General features: G+C 42.2%; 1 protein-coding gene across 2 annotated transcripts in view; it reads left to right on the forward strand.

Moving 5' to 3' along the window:
- Positions 1-12,923: 12,923 nt before the first annotated feature.
- The window catches only part of znf609b (zinc finger protein 609b), a 130,682-nt gene continuing 121,688 nt past the window's right edge, over positions 12,924-21,917 (forward strand). Inside the window, exon 1 of one of the 2 annotated variants that reach the window (XM_074665772.1) lies at positions 12,924-13,369. The gene's annotated coding sequence lies outside the window, so the exon portion shown is untranslated. The remainder of the gene's footprint in view (positions 13,370-21,917) is intronic. The other variant, XM_074665771.1, reaches the window with a different exon arrangement.

The following is a 21,917-nucleotide window of genomic DNA, read 5'->3' on the forward strand; positions in this document are numbered from 1 at the left end:
ACCACATCACAACCAAAATAAAACGATAATCTCAATGTTCATTAAACCAAAATCATGAAAAAGTTCCAAACTACCAAAAAAATACGAGCTGTCCTTCTTCACACTATTTTAAACGCTCCTTTAATCCTGTTTTTTCTGGTCCTCCTAAGTCCGTAACTCAAAACAATAGTTTTCAGTTAATCCACAAGAAACCAAAGATAAATCTTCAAGGAAGAAAAAAGGTCGCCCAAAACAGACAAGTGAAAACCAGGTTACCGGTGTCCGTTCAGATCCCGGTGCCCAGTCCAGTACGAAGCCATCCACCGAAGGATCCAGAAGGATCCAGCAGAGACTGTTTGGTAATAAAGTAACCTGCACCCCCGGCGTCTGGAGCCCTGGTGTCGTCTCATTCAGATGAAGCTAGAAATGCTAGCATGCTAGGCTAGGCTATACGTCTTAGCCACAGACTACACTTCACTTCACTATTTTCTGCTGTTACTGCACATTTTTTTAACTCTCCAGAACAATCTACCTCCTCCATGACACGATTTTTGTTGTTGTTGGTGGTGGTAGATAAAAAGGTGATATTAAAAAGAACAGGATGAGCCTGAACACAGTTTATGAGCTTTTCTGTTTCCAAGACTGAACCAGGAACCAAAGTTACATGTGTTGTTCTTTAGGGCCCGCTCAGTCCAAGGACATCTCTACCCTGATTGGCTGCCACCGTTTCCAGCTGAACTGCGTCATAGCTAATTACCATAAAGTTAACCGAGGCTCAACTTCTCATCTGGTGCCTCTTTAGCCGCTTTAGCCGCTCAGGACACTGGGCTCTCAATGAAAATGAATGAACTTCCGGGGTGCTTGCCACTTTTGCCTCTTTTGGTGTGAACGCACAGTTACATTCACGGCACAAATACAGGTTTCTCAGAACCGCGTTACGTAAAGCCTCGTTTTTAACCTCTAATAACTAATGAAAACAAAACTTTTCAGAACAAAGAGGACTTGGATACAAGACAGCCAAATGATATCTTCAAATCACCACAACAATCAGACGTGAGAAACATTTCTACAAGGTGGATTAATTTTTTAAAGTTTGACCACAGCCCATCTGGAATGACTGGGGAGATGGATTTTTTGACCTATACTGCAGCCAGCCACCAGGGGGAGCAGTTTTTGGGAGACCTCACTTCAAGCCGAGCAAGATGACGTCCATTTTTTTTACAGTCTAACCAGAGCTCATCTACCAACTCCAACCTCACCAAGCAGAGCTAACGTAACCTGGCTCTTCATTTTATTGATAGACTCTCAAGTTTGAACAGACCACTGCAGAATAACTGCTGACTGTGGGTTGGAGACAACATTAGCACAAACACATTAACCTGTGGAGGATCTTCAGGGTCCATGATCAGGGACTCAGACCCCCTCTGTCTCTCTGTAGTCCCCCTCTCAGGGCTCGGGGCTCACCGTGTTTCTGATGGCGTCATGATGGCGTCTTACTCTGCTGGTGGAGCTGCTGTATCAGGCTCCTCTGACGCTCTGTCAGGGTCGTGTTTTCCTGCGTTTGAACATTTTACCTGCGCTGTGTTTATTCCTTTCTGAAATGTGTGGAGTGGCTTTTCCACTGAGCTGTTTCATGCCTGAGGGCGTATTTCAGCACGGTTTGAAAAGCATAGCATGAATCACACACACACACACACACACACACACACACACACACACAGCCATCCTGTGTTGCTGTGTTTTGCCTGTGCCTAGCATTGTAATTCTGTGTTGATGAGCTCAGGTTTACTCTTGTTTGAGTTGCAGATTAGCTGCATCTCTTCGCTCCGCTCCATTCACATGAGGATGCATAATTGCGGCGGCCCTCGCAGTAATCTCCACCCAGAGAATGTAAGAGGTTTCTTTGTCAGGTTTCTCCATGGAGGTGGGTTTTCTCCTCCTGAGAGGCAGCTTAAGACTCCACTGAATTCAGCTCCTGGTGAATCAACAGTGACAGCTCCTCGCCCTGTGGGTGGCTCTTTCTCCAGGAGCGTTTCTCACCGTGAAAACAGACGATCAAGTTCACAGAAACAAGGCTGTGCCTGCACGGCTCCACAGTCAGGCACATGCAGTTCACGCTAAGCCTCTTTGGACGAGCCCATAAGATCATGTGCTGTTGGTTTTCATGCACAAAGACGTGACGTGGACGCAGTGCATGTAGTGACGGGCTCACACGTCCTGAGGAAAAGTTTGAGCGTTGTGTCTTTTTCTTTTCTTTGGAGGCTCAGATGAAGAATCAGTCTCCATCAGCGAGCAGCTTAGCACAAAGACCGGGGCACAGGAACTCACTTCCCTCTTTCTAAATGAAGCATAATCCGCCTGCCAACACCTCTAAACCTCACAAATTAACACGTTACAGCTGATTGGTTTGATCCAGAGAAAGTAACAGGAAATACAACAGTTTGTCTTTATTCAGAGGAGACTGCACAGGGCGCTGGTGAGGATCTTTCACCACTGGATGAGGCTTCGAGCTCATTTTACCTTTGTTTACATGTCTTATCAATCAATCAATCAATCAATCAATCAAAATTTATTTATACAGCACTTTTCATACACATAAAATGTAGCACAGAGTGCTTTACAAACAGACACATGAATTAAATAAAAGAATCATAACCCAAACCCACTCCACCCACACAGCAACCCATACACAGTCTTAATAAGAAACAACACAGATAAAAGACAATAATAAAGCACACTGCTGTACCCAGTACGTACTGAGGAGACGCCGTCTGAAAGGTTTAAAAATGAGAAAGGTTAGGTAAAAAGAATAAAATTAAATATATCACAATCTAAAATAAGAAAATGATTTTTCAGAATTAAGAATAAAAAATACTTGAAATTGAGTTAAAATATATATATATATATATATATATATATATATATATATATATATATATATATATAATGATAAATAAATGAAGAATAAAACTGAAAAGTTAGAGAATAAAATACGGAAAATATAAAAGATTTTTAAAAAGAAAAGATTAAAAAAATAAAAATAAAAAATAAATAACAAAATAAATAAATAAATAAATAAGACAAGATAAAATGATAAACAGTGGTCTGTACTTGAAATAAATAAAACACAAAAAGGTAATATAGGTAAAAGCTGGACTAAAAAGGTAGGTATTGAGTTTGTTTTAAAGACATGAACATTAGATGCAGCCCTCAGGTCTTCAGGTAGGCTGTTCCTTAAGTGGGGTCCTTAAGTCTCTCTTAAACCCTGAACCAGTGACTAAAACCTGAGTTTTGTCCTGGTTGAGTTGTAAAAGTTTTCTGCCATCCATATTTTAATATCTGAAACACAATTTAAACGGGCATGGAGGGGCCCTGTGTCATCAGGGGAGACGGCAACATAAAGTTGGGTGTCGTCAGCGTAGCTGTGGAAATTGATGCCGTGTCTCCTGATGACATCATCTAAAGGAAGCAGGTAAATATCAAAAAGAGTAGGGCCTAAAACTGAACCTTGGGGAACACCACAAGCAATGTCATAGCATTTCTAAGAGTGATCCCCAAGATTCACATAAAACTTTCTATCGCTGAGACAAGATTTGAACCAGTTAAAAACAGTGGCAGAGACGCCAATAAAATCACAAAGTCTGTTTAAAAAAATTTTGTGGTTGACTGTATCAAATGCAGCGCTCAAATCCAATCAAACTAACACAGAAGATAATTTATTGTCCATGTTGGACCTGAGGTCATTAACTATTTTGACCAGGGCAGTCTCTGTGATTTTCCCTAAATCCTGACTGATAAACTTCATGAATGTTTCTAAAACGAATAAAATCATTTAACTGGTTTAAAACAATCTTTTCTAAAACTTGACTTAAGAACGGAAAATTGGATACAGGACTAAAATGATCAGCTACTGCTGTATCCAAATTGCTCTTCTTCAGGACAGGTTTTATGATTGAAGATTTAAAAGCAGAGGGATATCCGCCTGACTGTAGAGAATGATTTAAAACTGTTAGAAAATCCTGTTTAAAAAAGTCACAACAGGTTTTAAGAAGAGATGCTGGGACAGGGTCTGAAGGGCAGGTCGGCTGATAAGCTAATCCAGTTCCTTCAGTCTGTATTCATGTTTTCACGCCCTCCTCCCACAGCTCCTCCTGTAAACCACGCCAGCACGCCATCAGTGGAGCTTCATGTCCGCTCACAGCGCCTCAGGCTGCTCCTGCTTCCTCACAAACCAACCGCTCGCTGTTGATGACGCCGGAGGACACGGGGAGGGGGAGGGGAGCGCGTGAATCAGGGGTTTGGAGCAGGTTGGATCCAGCTCTGAGCCACAGTCCAACATCTCCTCCTCCACCTCGAGCTGTCGTCCAGTTAGCGAAGGTTTCTAACCAGATCAGAGATTAAAACGGCCTGATTCACTGCTTCATCTGGGCTGAAATGACGCCTGGCTGAACTCCCCGACTCAAATTAAAAGAGGTTGACTCTGGTCCAGCTCTGTGGCCTCCTCACCATCCAGCCAAGTCTGCAGTTGTAGAAGCAGCAGGACCTTTGTGTGCTTGCTGAGAGGCTGATTGGACTGAGGGCGCCAGGTCCCATCCCCCGTCCCCCCGTCCCCCGTCCCCTGTCCCCCGTCCCCCCGTCCCCCGTCCCCCGTCCCCCGTCCCCCGTCCCCCGTCCCCCCGTCCCCCGTCCTCACAGGCCTGAAGAGAAATTAGGCCTCAGAGCTCTTTACAGGAGGTGGCAGCAGGCGGGAACAATACAACCTGGGAGCAGCTTGTGGCTCATCCATCTCCTGATGTCACAGAGCGCCGCCCGTCCAGGCCGGAGCAGGCCGGAGCAGGATGGAGGAAATATTCAGGAGGAGGTCGTCAGAGCGGGCTCATTAGAGATAAACCCAGAGGAAGTGGACGCTGTGACGTCATGACAGTGGTCCATGGTTACACCAACTCCATTTAAATCCCTCACACCGTCTCTGTTCATTTACCAACCAGCTGATGGAGAGCAGATTAATCCCTCCCTGATCTCAGTGTTACCGTCAGACACTGAAGAGTTTCCATCAGCTGCTTCTGACACCAAGAAAAACAGCTCGAATCATCAAATAAAGACCAGGAGAGGAGGAACAGATGGATCTGAAACAGCCGTCACAGCTGGACTCAACTCATCTTTACTGTTCTACACAGAGTCAGGAAAATCAGCTGTTTGATAAACACAACTCTGAGGAAACGTCAAGAAAACAGAGTTTGTTTCATCTGCAAACATGAAGTTAGACCACGATGGATGGATGGATGGACACTTTGATGATGCTTGGGTGGAAAGAAAGAAAGAAAGAAAGAAAGAAAGAAAGAAAGAAAGAAAGAAAGAAAGAAAGACAGAAAGAAAGAAAGAAAGAAAGAAAGAAAGAAAGAAAGAAAGAAGAAGAAAGAAAGAAAGAAAGAAAGAAAGAAAGAAAGGGGAGGGTTTGAAGGCTCTGGCCCTGGAGGCAGTGAGTGAACCACAGTGAGAGGAGCAGGAAAGGTCCGTCTGTCCTCCATGGGTGGGCGACGGTTAATCTACTGTAAAGGATCATTTTCCTCTGACGACCCTGATCAAAACAATCAGCTGTCTGAATATATCCTAAATCTGACTACACCAAAGGTTTCTGACTCAACAACAAACGGTTTGTGAACGAGGAGCAGATTCATAAATTCAATTAAAGATGGATTTCCTATCCCAGCTGGCTCCACGCGCTGCCATCTGTAAAGATCCTCTGATAAAGGATCAGTTCAGTCCATGACCTCTGACCTCTTGGAGCGGGACGCTCGCTGTAACAACACAGAGATATCAGAGCGTGGTTAAAAGAGTCACTGTGTCAATTCTCCACACAGAGAAACCACAGAAACACACAGGAAGTGATAAAACACACACACGGAGCAGACCTGTGTGTCAGGGTGTGTCAACCCCCCCCTCCAGGCCGCTTCGTTCACAGGTCCTCTAAGCATTTAACACACATGAAAACACACTGACTAATACAAAGGGGATCTGTCCTTAAGGCAACTTATGTCAGGAGGAGTCTCTGAGCTTTGACTCATCATTACTGAGTCTCTGAGCTCTGACTCATCATTACTGAGTCTCTGAGCTCTGACTCTTCATGAGTCTCTGAGCTCTGACTCTTCATGAGTCTCTGAGCTCTGACTCGTCATGAGTCTCTGAGCTCTGACTCGTCATGAGTCTCTGAGCTCTGACTCGTCATGAGTCTCTGAGCTCTGACTCGTCATGAGTCTCTGAGCTCTGACCCGTCATGAGTCTCTGAGCTCTGACTCGTCATGAGTCTCTGAGCTCTGACTCGTCATGAGTCTCTGAGCTCTGACTCGTCATGAGTCTCTGAGCTCTGACTCGTCATGAGTCTCTGAGCTCTGACCCGTCATGAGTCTCTGAGCTCTGACTCGTCATGAGTCTCTGAGCTCTGACTCGTCATGAGTCTCTGAGCTCTGACTCGTCATGAGTCTCTGAGCTCTGACTCGTCATGAGTCTCTGAGATCTGACTCGTCATTACTGAGTCTCTGAGCTCTGACTCGTCATGAGTCTCTGAGCTCTGACTCGTCATGACTGAGTCTCTGAGCTCTGACTCATCATGAGTCTCTGAGCTTTGACTCTTCATGAGTCTCTGAGCTCTGACTCGTCATGAGTCTCTGAGCTCTGACTCGTCATGAGTCTCTGAGCTCTGACTCATCATGAGTCTCTGAGCTCTGACTCGTCATGAGTCTCTGAGCTCTGACTCATCATGAGTCTCTGAGCTCTGACTCATCATGAGGCTTTACTCTCCTGAATACGTCACCGGCTCCTTCAGGCCGTGTTTACTGAGGAGCCTGTAGCAGATACGCGACGTGATAACCGTGGATTAGCATATTGCTACATGACGGAGGATGAATGGGACTGACTCTGCCACAGGCTCCAAACGTGTTCAGCTCTGTTAGTGAGTAACAGAGGGACAGATGGAGAGATACTTTATAAAAGTGATGAAATGTGGAGCGATAGCAGAGGAACGCTGTCAGAGATAAAATCAGACATATAGCACTGTGGATCTTTTTCCAGATAAGCAGCGTTTTGGATTGGAGCGGCGTCTCGTGACTCTGGAAGATCTCTGAGTAACTGGGTCAAACTGAATCTGTCTGTTTCATTAAAACGTCTCTGCAGAGAGGAAAATGTGTTGAAAAGAAGAATTATTACATTACCACCATCTGTAAATCCCCTCCCTTTGATGCTAACTTGTTGTGAAGTATTTATGTCACATGTTGGCCCTGAGAGCGGTCCAGGAACGGCGGTGGCGCTCTCAGGACTTTGGGATAATCTCCTCAGCTTAATATGTGCAGCGTTATTGACGTCTCTGTTGGTTATTGATTCATTTCTGGCTCTTACCCAGTCTCATGTTGGAGGAAAAGTCTTTCTTCAGAGCTTAATGCGCGCTGCGTGACTCCCTCTGAGGAAAAGCTGCTGATGGCGAGGCTCTGACCAAATGCTCCAACCACAGGAGGAAGATACAGAGATCACTCCTCCTCCTCTTCATCAAACTGTCCCTAACACAGACAGGCCTCTGACTGCTCTGGATCCTCCAAACTTCAGGATATAAAACGCAGATTCTTGAGATTTCAATGCAGAAACTTATGATCATAGTTTGATGAGTTAGAGAGCTGAGCAGCAACAGCTGATTCAGAAAGTTTCCACTTAAATCTGTCTGCAGCAGTTCTGGAGACTACGGACAAACTAATCCAGAAGAAATAAACATGTTAAACCTACTTCAAAAGTGACTTTAGTTAATGTTTTCCCATAATTCAGCAGTGAGGCTCAGCTCACCTGGCTCACAGGTGGGCACCCTGTAGCTGTTAGCGATTGGCATCAAAGCCCGCCTCCTTAGCTTAGCATTATCAATATGGCTGCTGACAATGACAGGCTTCAAAACTCTGCACCAGAAACAAGTGGGTGACATCATCAAAAGGGATGTTGACAAATAAGGGTTGGTCTCAAAAAAAAATAAAAACAAGCTTCAGACTTGTTTGCCTTTATTTCTCTTAATGACACAATATTTAAAAGAACATTTTTACCATTTTTAACCAATTAAAGAATCAGTCTGATTAACCAGTCAAATGGTGTAACCTCAAAAACATAATAAGTATCGAATAATTCACCTTCCTTAAAGTGATGGCAGTGTGCTGATGTAATAAGTGATTTTTTTATGAAATATTGCCTTAAAATGTATTTAAAATATTTCATTTCTAAACCTGATAATGTGTTTTTGGTTGCACTGAGTGAGTCAGTGTGCTGAAGACATAAGTGTTTCCCTCTGTTTTGGGGTCCATTGGTTTAAACTGAATTAATTTTTTTACAGTGTAGTAGACTGATAAAACCATACTTATTGAGGCAGAATCATGTTTTTATGAGAAACCTGACATTTATCAGTTACACGTCTTAAACCCACTGAATCCATCCATCACTCAGAGTAACTACGAGTCTGAACCACACTGACTTCACGCCTCGGGACGGGTCGACTGGACAGCGTTTTATTTCCTGCATTTACAATAATAACTGAATAACTTCACAGGAGATGAGATGAGATTCAACTTTATCGTCATTATACAAGAAACAACTGATGAAATGAACATTTTACTGGAAGTGCAATGAGCAGAGAGCACAATAATTTTAGCTTTGCAGAAAGAAACAGAAGTTATTCACAGATATGGACAAGAAAATACTAAATATTGGTTTAGTTTAGTTTAGTTTATTTGTTTATTGTTTGTGGACAGTCACCTTTAATTGTTTATTATCATTATTTTTATTATTATTATTTTTTTTATTTAGTTTTTTTATTTATTTATTTTTTGTTGTTTATTTATTTAGTTATTTATTTTTTTCTCTCTCTTCCGTTGCCTTCCCTCTACTCTCCTTTTTTGGCCTCATCCTCACAGTCTGATTTTACTATAACTGGCATTAACCCTTAAACACCATAATTTAATCAATACATATGACCTGGACTTGCACTGCTGCAGCCCCATTCATCTCCACCTCCCCTCCCCTTTTTTTTAATTTTTATTTTTTATTTATTTATATATTTTTTTTAATTCCTCCCTCTCTCCTTTCTTGATTTTTTTCACTGCGTATTTATCCAAGAGACCTGACACTTTAAATATCAACTCCAGCTCTTTACTGTCTAAATCCAGCACTTCAACAACCTGTGTACAATAAAAACTATGATCGTAATGTATTGTAAAATGTTTTATTATGATCATTTTTCTCTGTTCTTTCTTTTCCTTAAAAAGAAACAAAACAAGAAGAACAGAAACCTTTAAATATTATACATTTTATTTTTTTAAAGTGTGTATGAATGCACATTGTCCCTCCTTATCAAATAAACTAAATTGAAATTGAAACTATGCAGTAAAAGAAGCAGCTTTGGCCTGAACAGCTCATTTCCAGCTGTACCCCCGGCCAGTTGAAAAATAGGCAGCCTACAATGTAATCATTAAAAGTTAAGATACAATTAAATACAAAAGAAAATACATAAAATGTATGGTTATAAAAAAGGCCTAAAACAAAAGGAAGAGACAAACAACTTATCACACAAATATGGATAAGGGATTTTTAAACTTTTTCATTTCTTCCAGTTAAAACAGGCTCAGAACTTGATTAACTTGAACATAACTTGATTTATTTTGTTTTCTTTTTGGCAGTTAGAGAAAAAAAGGAAACAGGATCACCACCCACTGGGATCCATCCTCTGTGGACCATGAGTCAGGGTCTGAACCAGATATTTCACAGTCTGAATCCTTCAGGTGTGAGCAGGTTGGACTTGGATTTGCACAAAGAGGAATATTTAACAGTGGACTCAAACTGAGAGATCATCTGCAGGTGTGGAAAGCGAGCCATTACCCAGCATCCTTCAGCAGACTTAATGACATCAGTGTGGGGATGAAGTGGGTCATGATGAGAGCGAGTGGATGAATCATCAGGATCTATTATTGAAGCCTCAGAGAGCTGAGAGCGGTGGTGTTCAGGGCTGATCACCTCCTTTGACGGAGGAATGAGGAGGTGACCACACCAACAGAGCCAGCTCCTCTGTGAGTCCACCTGGGCGCCTGATTGGGTCACATGGCGTCCGCTCAGCTCGTTGTTTCAGGTCTGGGTTGGAGCTCCTCTCTGGAGCCTGAAAGGAGGACCATCATCAGGAGGGTGTCCCCTGCAGCCCCCACCTGCCTCTGACGGTTATTTAGCCTCTGAAAGGAGCTGCTGCTCCCGGGGGAGGGCCTGAGTGAGCCTGCCAGCAGGGAGGAAGATGGAGCCTGGATGGAGGATGGGATGGAGGATGGAGGATGGGATGGAGGATGGGATGGAGGATGGAGGATGGGATGGAGGATGGGATGGAGGATGGTGAGTAGCTGCTCCTGCTGCTGCTTCTCCCTCTGTGTGAAAATGAGTCCATTAATTCAGCCCCCTCCCTCGCCTCCCCTCGCCTCCCCTCGCCTCCCCTCGCCTCCCCTCGCCTCCCCTCGCCTCCCCCCGGCCCTCCCCGTGCCTGTTGTCTCTGTTTGTTAGCGAGATGATTCCTTCTGTCATGTCAAAGGCAACATTATCATATTCCTGTTGCCGGGGAAACCAGCGCCGGGAGAGGAAGGACTTAAAGCCTGGTGGTGTTTGAAGCTGGTAAACATGAAAGGTTATCCGTGGAGCCGAGAGAGTTGGGATCCAAACGTATCTGAGAGATTTTTCATTGCTGGGATCTTTTTATTTCCAGGCTGGCTGAGAAATTCCCTTTGGTTGTTTGTTAGATTCACTTCAGTTAAACGAGAACAAGGCGCAGAGAGCGGCTTCGTTAACACTTCCTGTTTACACTGAGACGTGAAGATCAAGTTTGAGCTCTGTTTTCTGATAATTAGTCAAAGAGTTCACAGAGAAGAGCTGGAAATCAAACAGGTTTAAAGTAGAGGATAATGTTATACGCAGACGATGGGGTTTTATTTTCAGATAACTCAGGTTACTCTTTGTCAACTCTGAGGATCTTTTAGTGTTTCCAAGCTGAAAATAAAACTTTCACTGTGATTAAAAGTCAAAAACATGACCCACATAGTAAAAAAACACTGGTTGTTTCTTCACGCTGACGTTCATTTCCTGTGTTTGACTCTGACTTTCTGTGGACATGTCAGGTGAGTGTTTGGCTTCGCCCTCAGGTGTCTGTGTTTACAGCTCTGTGGTTTAAGTTTGGCAGTGAGGATTACGAGCAGGAGGATGTTTCTGCTGAGGTTTTGTTTCAGACAGAAAATCTCTGCAGCCAGCGTTTTTCAGGGTCGAGGAGGTGAGACATAAATTTAATGTTTGGGCTGTTCGTAAAAGCTTCACTGCCTGAAGAGGACGCAATCTGTCTCAAAAAACAACAGAGCATCAACAAAAATGTCTGTGTCAGTCTTTACATCCAAAACAAATGACTGTCACATCTTTTTATAACAGTGGGTGATGGTGCTCATGGGAAATGTAGTCTTCATCCAGAAAATCACACTGGTTTGGTCCAGACTGAGCACAACGTGAAAACATCTCACAGTGACTGTCACCAGGAAGACTGGCTTAATGCCTGGATCACAACCGACCAATGGAAAATTACATAAGTGTATAAATACATCATAAACATATCGAAAACAGAGAAAAAATATTAAAAAAAACATGAAAAAAGGAACAGTAAGGTGGATTGAGACTAAAAGTAAAGTGAAAATAATGAAATAATGTTTGAGGCCATACAAAATAAAAGTGTTATATTACAGTCAGAAAAATTTTATTTCAAAAGAAAATGAATTTCAAAAATAAAAGACATAATTATGATTTAAAGCCTCAAAATTATGATTTTTTTGTCTCAACTTGTGCATTAAAAGTTGTATTTATAAGATTTAAATGGAAACTATGGAATAAAACTCACAGCAGTGACACAACTGGATCATTATTTGGACTATTTTTCACCATCATTTCTTGCTTTTATGTTATTGATTGAGTTGTTTCTCATTCATGTGACTTCATTTGTCATAATTTCTTGTCCATAACTTTCTCTACTTTCCTCATTGCATGACTACTGGAGTATAAAATCTAATTTTTTTAATCACATAATCATGATTTTATGTCATAAACACATCAGACTGTCTTATAATCCCCCTTTCTAATTTTAATGGAGCTGCTTCTCCCTGTTTTTACTATTTATAATTATATGTCATGAACTGTCGATTTTTTTATTAGCGTGTTTGAATAAAAATGAACTGTGCTTCAAGTGTCCCAGTTTGTCAATATACGGTGTCAGACTTTTACAGTAGTGTCTGGAAATTTAGGTTTTGGGTTAAATTGTTTTTGGTGGAGGTTAATCTTTCCAGTGTTTAATTTTTCTTTTTTTATTTCTTCTACATATTATAGCAGATCTTCAGCTGTTTATAATGGTATCATGTGATGGGCAAAGACATTTGATTCTTAATCGTAAATAAAGTGTCCCAGTTTATCCATATTCACCTGACTGGTTTTACCATGTTTAATTTAGGCAAAGTTTTATTCAGTTTTCAGACTGGAAAGCTACTTTATTTTTTTTTATATTTAATTATTCCGGCTCATATTAAGAAAGTCAGATCCAGACTTTTTTTAAAGGGAGAGGACCTTGTTGCTTTTTTTTTTTTTCTTGGTAATCTGATTAAACCTGAGTCCAACCCATGGCGCATGTTTACCTGTATCCATTCAAACCGGATCAGATCTGTATTAAAACACGTGTACAGTGGGCTGATCATGCAGGTGTGAACAGGTGGTGATTGACATTCCGAGCTACAGGTTGATTTTCCTCCTGACAACAAACTCGGTGAATCACGGTCCGCTCGGTGGCTGATCCAGTTCCGGGTCTTCGGCCCGGGCTCCGTGGACTGTGACAGTCCAGTCCGAGCGGAGCGCCTGATCCTGGGTTTGCGGTCCGCTCCCGCTGCTGCTGGTTGGCTACATTGTATCAGTTCCCACACGAAGAACCACCGCGGTGCTCGTCCAGAAAGGCTGAATTACGGAGGAATTAACCCGGATGGATCACTACTCGCTGTGGGATTAATCGGCGGAAGGTGTCGGGGACGGATCGGACTCGCGTCGGGCTCCAGGCGGATCCGAGAACATGCCCTCCGGACTGGGTTGTTTTCGCCGTGGACGGTATCTCCAAGTGTGATGGCAGCAGTCCAGTGAATCGCTGGCCTCCCTCCTCTCTTGTGTTGGATGTCTTGGGGAGTGCGCTGCCACTGGTTTCTGCTGCTGCACATTGTCACGGGTTTTCTGTCATTTAGCGCCTTTTCTCTGCGCAGATCTGTACGTGGAGAGCTCAGCGCCATGGACGGAGCGGGGCTTGGGATAGGAGTGGCTAGTTAAGTCGGTAAGTTGCTCCATTTTCCCCCTTTTCCCTTCACTCTCTCATTGTTGATAGCGCTACGACTCGTTAGCCACTTAACGTTAGCCTTGCGTGCAAGCAGAGCTGGCTAGCTTCAGAGCTCAGAGCAGCTCAGAGCCAGCACAGCATGCAGCAGGCAGCACAGCATGCAGCAGCCAGCCAGCCAAGCCTGGAGTCTGCTCTCTGAGCTCATTGTTTCACTCTGCCAGTAGCCTGCGAGCCACATTAGCTCATTACACCAGGGCGAGTTAGCTCCGTTAGCCTCTTCAAGTTCAGCCGAGGTGTAAACATTTAACCCTGCTCAGTGTGCTCTCTCGGTAAAACCCGATCCCAGCTCGATAACTGGGTCTGAGGACAGTCTGTGGACAGTTCAGGTTCCCCTCTACTGTCTGCTGTATTATCTGTCCCTTTAAAGTTAAATGTAAACCTATAATGGTCCGTGACAGGGGCGGACCAGACTCTTCAGACTGGGGTGGCCTAACTCCAGAATTTACTCAATCAAGGGGGGGCCAAGATCCAAACAGAAAAATCACACCTCCTTTGATAAACTATGTTTAAATATCACACAGATAGCATTATTATGGGAATTATTTTTGAATAAAGGAAATAAAACAAAGTGCACACATTTAGCTATTAGATTATTTTTCTGATGGATCTAAAACATGTAGATCCAAAGTCACCAAACTCCTGCATTTTGTCTTCTGGTAAATCAGGGTTTATACTTCTATGTTGACACTGTGCTGTAGTGGTTGACACAGTCATGAGCACTTTTGTGTTGATTCTCTGCAATACTCCTCCGAAACACACGGGGCAGTGTTGTTAACATGATTTCCAGATTGTATGTTTCTGATGCTACTTTTTCTGCTTGTTTTTTTCACATCAGTTTTGAGCTTAGTGTTTGATATTTGTTAGCATTGGCTACTGGTAGCCATTAGGAGCATTGGGCTGGTATTGCAGGGAACACACAGGGGGAACTTTGGAGGAAATGTTTTGTTTGGTCAATGTGTGGCGATTCCAGAAATGTGGTAAATACAGGAAATACGACTCTTCCCAACGGACCAATCACAGGGATTTTGTCCTTGTTGTTTGACACAGTTGCGTTTGGGAGGAGGTGACTGTCAGCTAAAGTTAGCATCTGTGTAAGAACAGGGAAACATGCTACAGCGTTGATTTAGCACAGATTTCTTACAGCTGAGTGTAAAATTACTATTTTGTCTATCTCAAGGTTGTGACTATGAGGGAGTGGAAGAGTGGGTGATTTTCCATGCTGGACATGAACACAACATTACAAGGTTATATATTAAAGAATAAATATTTCAAATGGAAAAACAAAAAAATATAATTAAACAAATTGATATTTTTCACCAAATAAACACAAGAAAGTACTGAAAACTGGTATCATTGAGCACCGGTACCGATTGCCAGGTACCAGGCAACTGTACCGTATTGTTTGATATGTGAAGGGTACCCAGCCCTGGGTGTGAGTGTGTTTAGTCCCATATTTCTCTTCTCTGGACCTCACAGTGACAGACAGCTCATGGTCAGCAGAGCTAAGGTGAGATCCAGAGAGGGAGGAGCTTATGAAAGCGTGACGTGTGGTCAGATTAAACCTAAAAATAACACATTTTCAGGAGGACCCTGCTTTGTATATTTTTGCAGGCTCTTGATGTTGGCTCTGTCTCATCTGAGTGAAGTGAGTCATTCAATCAAAGCTCCATGTTTCTTTACGAGCCCACTGTGGGCTCACCCTGTGGTCTGCGCCGCTCTGTGGACTCTGACGGCGCCCCGTTAAAGACCAGGGACCTGCAGCCCAGTGCGGTGATAAAACAGCTCCAAACTTTATTTCAGTGCTCTCATACGAACACTGATGGAGACTCCTGCTATCCAACCTGTAGACTGCTTTAACGACATGTTTAGGGGTAAAATAAGGTTTTGGTTGGATGGTAAATGTATGAATCTTGAATCCTGTATCTCATGGATTAACGTGTTAAAGCCTCACAGTGATTCACAGTAAACCTGTGCAGCTTCACACTGACACAGTTGTTATTCCTGTAGAATAACTTTTAAAGCCATTGTACGGTAATTTATGGTGAAGTATTACAGTCAGATACTGTACAGTGCTGAACATGTGTTTAGGTTTAGCGTCCTCTACGTTTAGCTAAATCTCGCTAACCTTGACGGATCAGCTGAGATGTAAACAGGTAAGACAACAAACACCTGTACCCAAAGAAAGATCTCAGTGGCTTGGCTGGTTTAGTGTGTTGTGTTTTGTCAGTATAAACGGGTAAGTAAAGAGCATCATTATTCCACTCTTATCTGTTGGTTGAAGTGCGCCGTAAAGACTCTGAGGATATTCTGCCGTGAAGCGTTTGCTGGTTCCTGAAAAGCCTGAAGCCTCCCTGACTAATGCTGCAGATACATGTTAAACATCAGTTTGGCAGCTCCATTGTTGGGGGGTGGCAGCGACTCAGGGCAGGAGCTGCTTAATGCAGGCATTAGATATTACCCAGAAGCACACAATTGAACTAACACCTGGCTGTACCGGTAATCCACTTTGTGTCAGCGTGTCATGCAGTAATTACGGCTGATTGGCAGCTCACTTTCATACGGTAATTTGGAAGCTGGAAGTTCCTCCAGCACCGAGCAGGAAGCTTAAAGTAGCTCTGAGGGTTTGTAAAGATTAACACTCCACTGCAGAGCTGAGCGGGGACGGCAGACGGTGTGGAGTAACCTCAGAGGACGTCGCTTCACGATACCTGGGTCATGATTTATTGGGATATTCTACACGGTTAACTTTTCTGTTTATTTGTGTTAGAAATAAAAAAGTCAGATGCAGAGTTTCATTCAAAAACTTAACTTAAAAACATAAAGTTCATCAAGTTTGTCACTCAATAGAATAGAATACAATAGAAATTCATTGTATGTCATTGTAACAAGTACTCTGTGAATAGCCCGATGCTACTCTGCCCTCTGGTATTCCCTCTGTTGCTGGGTTAGCACAGCTAGCTCGTCCATCTTATTGGAGATAGATCTTACGTTCCCAATAACGATGGCTGGAAGGACAGGTCCATGTCGTCACTTCTTAGCTCACACCTGAGAACCAGCACGTCGTCCTCACCTCCTTCTCCTCACCTTGCGGGGAAACATCTGGCCTAGCACCAGTTAGCATTGACATGCTACAGGCTGCTAACAGCTGATTTCACATGTAAACAATGCAGCCATGGTTACATGTAGGATCTCCAGACAAACACAGGAGAAAAAGTAGTAAAAATATCACTGAAGACACAAAAAGTTTGGTGTCCACGACCAACAAATGAACCATACAAAGTGATGATCCACTCCAAATACAAAGATGACGAAAAAGAGACGAAAAAATTTACAAGAAACTGACAAAGAAGAGAGAGCTGCTGCAAAAGGCAGCCATAGCCAACAGGGCAGCGCCTAGCAACTTACTGTGACATTAAAATTATGCTGCTAAGAAATGATTGGGTACTGATAAAAAATGTAATTTTGTTCAAAACATGACTACACTGTAAAAAATAGACTTCAAATGATTTTAAATTAACTGACCCAAGATCAGAGATAAAACGTTGATGTTTACAGCATCAAACCCACATCATCAAGTTTAGGAAGAAAATATTTTAACTTTGAGGCCATATCTATTATAAGGTTTATGGGAAACATACAGCAGAGATGCTCTTTAGCGCCATCTACAGCAGTGGAGGTGCAGAGGATGTATTGCACTTCCAGCGCAACCGAAACATGGATATTTATTTTAACAAAAATATCGATATTAAGACTTTAAACGTTGATATTTTACCACAGGTCAAAGTATCATGATATGGATCCCTAGTATCAAATCGGGATGATTTTTGCATTTTTTAAAGTATCAGTGATCGGGAAGTCTAGCCAATCCTCTCAACCGATCCTTCACGAAAGCCAAACCTATCCACCATTTAGGGTTTGCTGAAAGCCGTAAGAAACGTAGATTTTTTTTTTTTAAACCAAATTTATCAAGCAAACCGTTTATTTTCTGAAAATGTTCTGAGAAGACGTGTAATTCAAAGCGATGTTGATGAAATTCTCCCGTCTTCTGCGTCATGTTAAGACAAGTTTCCAGATTCATATATGATACATTCAGGTACCCTGGGAAACACGAGAATCTGATGATTCCTCAGGTGTTTTCAGTTTTTGGATCGGACTAATGGCTTTTAACAGTTTTGGGATCCAGAGAGTTTTAACTTCAAAACTATCTGGACTCAGTTAAATGGACTTAATGAGCTTTCTCACTTCTTCAGCAAAGATTTTCTCCAAAACCAAAAATAGGATCTGGACTCGGTATCAGCTGATGCTCAATATTAAATAATCAGGATCCAGGGTAAAAAATGATGATTAGGACATCCCTACTTTGAGATATACCGTGATTTTCACTAAATTTAAATGATGATAATTATCAAACAGGAAGTGCTACAGTTGGAGCGTTGCTGTTTGTGTTAATTTCAGGGCACAGTTTAATTTTTGTCTGTATCATTAACGGTAAAATTACGAGCTACTGGTTTCCAAAGATTTTAGTGTATTTTAGTCAAAGATTTTTCACTGTACATTTCCAGTTGACGTGCCCATAGGTGTAGACTGTTAAACCCTGTGAAGTGATGATGTGTAAGATGTTACAGTAGTTTTATAACCGTGGTATTATTTTACAGCGTAGCCCCTCAGAGTTTCTCCTCTGTGTCTTTCCAACGCGTCAAACCGAGCTCCTGATGCCTCGTCTCCAGCTGAGCACGTTTTCAGAGCCAGTTCCTCTCCGTCTGATTACCTCTAATCACTCGGAGTGTGTAAGGAGCCTTGTTGGAGCACGCAGACACATTTTATGTAATCTGACAGAGCCATCAATCGTAGCCGAGCAGTGAAATCTAAGACTGAGCTCCACAGAGGAACGTGACATTTCACCGTCGCAGAGACGTGTAAATTTAACCAGCGCTCGGAGGAGAGCCCAGGGTGAACGTGAGAACAATGACACTGTAAGAATTCCCCGTCGCCTTCGCTCCCAGTTTGATACTGGGATGACTGGGATGACTGAGCTGCAGTCATGTGACCTTTCTGTTACTGAGGGGGAACAGCTGATGCTGACACTGACTGATGTGTGTGTGTGTGTGTGTGTGTGTGTGAGCTGCTTTCAGGATCAGGTTTATCAACGAGCTGCTCTCTCGTGTTTCTGGAGGAAAACCTGGTCCAGCTCTGACCTCTGCTGAGTCTGCTCCCAGTGAAGCTGCACAGGAAAGAAACAGCGTGGAGGAGGAGAGTTAAAGAGTGTTTGTTTAGAGGACCAGGGCATCAGATTAGTCCAGGACAAAGGGATTACGCTGGCTTTGTAAGGCCGCCGTCATCTCATGGCTGCACACCAGCTGATGGCGGCGTAAGGAAGGGTTTAACCTACATCTTCAAAGTTAGCTGGTGAATTATTGAAACTAGCTTCACAGCCACTTGGAAGGAGCTTTTACTGGGCAGAGTACGAGGCTGAACGCTCCCTGACAGCCTCTCCTCATCTCCTGTTTTTACTGAGCTGGAGAAACACGCAGGGTTAGCCTCGTTAAGCCTCGTCATAAAGTCGGAGTGGTTAGGCGTGTCCAGATGAAGCTTGTTTGTAGTTTAACCATGGCACAGGGTTTGGTGGAGCTGCATTTGAAGTGGTGGTCTCTCCGTGGCGGGGGATGGGCAGCTCTAACATCCTGCTCAGCTTTACGAGAGCGGCCTGTCAGACACACACACAGACAGCAGTCAGGAAATGTAGTTTAAATCAGAGCACACACGTCTGACCCACTCTCCTGGACTGAAGTTAAAGGAAGAGGAGGATTTTTTTTTAACAATATTTTTGTTAACGTTTTAGATATATGTCAAACTTTGTATCAAATGTACAAACATTTTCATTTTCATTTATGTCCCCTCAAACAAGTGCTCATTCACACACACACACACACACACACACACACACACACACACACACACACACACATAATAATAATAATAATAATAATAATAATAATAATAATAATAATAAAAATAATAAAAATAAAATTATTATTATTAATAATAATAATAAATAAATACATAAATAATGAAAATACACAAAAAATAAATAATAATAATAATCAACAATAATAATAATAATAAAAATAATTATAATAATAAAATTATTTTTATTATTATTATTATTAATAATAATAATAATAATAATAATGATACAATTAAAAATAATAATAATAAAAATAATTAATGAAAATACACAAAAAAATAAAAAATAAAAATAATAATAATTAAAAAATAATTATAATAATAGAATAGGAAGAGGAAGATTAATTCATACAGCGTTAAAATATCCTCTGAGGTAGAGTCCAGGATCCTCTTTCTAGCTCTGTGTGTCCACACGGGGGGGCATCTGCAAATCTGCAATAGTCAAGACTGAACAGCTGAAGAGTTGGTCGTTTACTCTAATCAGTGAAATCACAAAACAACAGGAGCGATTTCTCTGATGTGAAAACAACACTTTAGACCAGGGTTCCCTCGAAGGAAAACAAAAGATGCTTAATTTAACTGATGTGAAGAAAATTAGAGCTACCTATGAGCACATTTCCTAATTAATCTACCATCACTGATACTGTCGTTATCCACGTTTGGTCGCCTTTGTATCTCATGGTAACGAAGAAATCTGGAGAAAGATCAAATGTTTGTTTTGTTTTCATGCTTTAATAGAAAACCCATTCCCTGTGTCTTTGTGTATATTTTTACAATAATGGATGAAACATGCACTTGTAACAGTTTTTGTTTTTTAAAGGTACTTTGTGGTCTCCACTTTGGTAACCACGGCTACGGATAACCAGGGATGGGAATGGATAAGATTTTATCAATACCGATGCCATTATCAGTTCTGCTTATCGATCTGATTCTTTATCATTTCCTGTTGTGAGTTTTCTTGGTACAAAAAGTATCTTTACAGGTTTTCTGTGTCAACAACATTTAATTGAGTTTATACTGTAAGTGAATAAAATGTAATTGGTCCCTGAGTCTGGATATTTCTGGGGAAAATTAAACAGAAACAGGTCAAAATTTCACACAATGTGACGTTGATGTTCTGTGTTGTAATATATTAATAATTCAGTTAGGCCATCTGGTGTCTCAAAGTGGTTATAGCAATGGTTTAAGTTGTTTGGAACCTTTCCGTAGTTATGAAGTTAGCCATTAGCCTTTCATTAGCCTGTTAGCTTTTAGCATTTGAAGTTCTCAGTATTTTTTACAAAGAGTTGATGTGATATGTTTCTGTGATGAAAGCTGAAATTCTATTCTGAAGCTGAAGTTATACTGATGTATGCTAACTGCTAGCATATAAATGCAGTTTCCCGTATACGTTAGCATCAAGCTTGTGCTATTTTGTTATTTTGATGAATAAGGTGATTTATACCATTTATACCTCTGTTATTTCAGCAGGGAAGATAAAACATTTTAATTTCAGTAAAATGATCTTTATTCTTCAACATTTAGCTGTTCACCCCCTCAGGTGGTGTCAGGTGTATGGTGAATGGGTGGTTATGGGAATCTGAGCAGGGTGAGCCCACTGCTCGCCACGCCACAGTTTTTATCCCTCTAACACTGTCTTTTTTAGCGTCTTTATTGTGATATTTGCTGGTTAAAGAAGCTGTAAATTTTCTGTCCTCATGTTTTTAAAGCTGAACTAAGAAAAGTGTTGGAGGAGTCAGTTTTTTAACCGTACTCTGAACACTGAACACACGGGCGTCGTTCTGTGCCGTGTTGTGTTGAATCCCCTCAGAGAGCTGGAGTGGGTGGACGGTGGACCGTGTTTGGAGCGTCTCTTCTTCTCAAACAGGAACACAGCGCTGGGTTCAGACAGCTTTCAGCTCACAGCAGTTTCTGACAGGACACGCTGTTTTTAAAGCAGAAACATTTACATACGGCTCAGCTTTCCCTGAAAGTACAAGTCTCAGAGCAGCTCTGTGAACAGGAAGTGGATTATTGTGCTTTTTCTTCATAGTTTGGGAAAATGAATGAAAGAAAAGCAGAGATGTGTGAATGTGTGAAATGACGTTTGAAAACATCCTCGGTAGATTTGTGTTCCTACGTTAACACATTACGTTATTTATTCATGTTCCCGGGCTGGTGCTCTGCTCAGTAGCTCTGACAGCTGTCATGTGATCTGTGCCCACTCTGCTTCAGTTTTTTAACCACTGATTGGATTGCTCGTTGCTGAGTTGCCAATCACAGCAGAAAGAGCTGGCTCTGAGTGCTCTGAGCGCTCGCTGCTCGTTGCTGCGTTGCCAGAAAATGGTGATCCATCTTTTCCTGGGAAGCTGGCCCAGGTTCCTCTCAGCTCTCCCCCACATCAGCCGTAAAGACACTGTCGTTTTCTGCTGCAGAAACGCCGTCCCATCAGCCCTTGCTGCTGCGCTCTGTGTTCTTGGAAAGAAAAGCCTCAGACGTGCAGCTCGGTGTTTTCCAGAGTAATGGAGCTCTGTCGACCTGC

Source organism: Halichoeres trimaculatus, unplaced genomic scaffold (genome assembly GCF_033239565.1).
Source record: "Halichoeres trimaculatus isolate MK-OKI-2021-1 unplaced genomic scaffold, fHalTri1.1 fHalTri1_scaffold_3, whole genome shotgun sequence".
Lineage (NCBI taxonomy): Eukaryota > Metazoa > Chordata > Actinopteri > Labriformes > Labridae > Halichoeres > Halichoeres trimaculatus.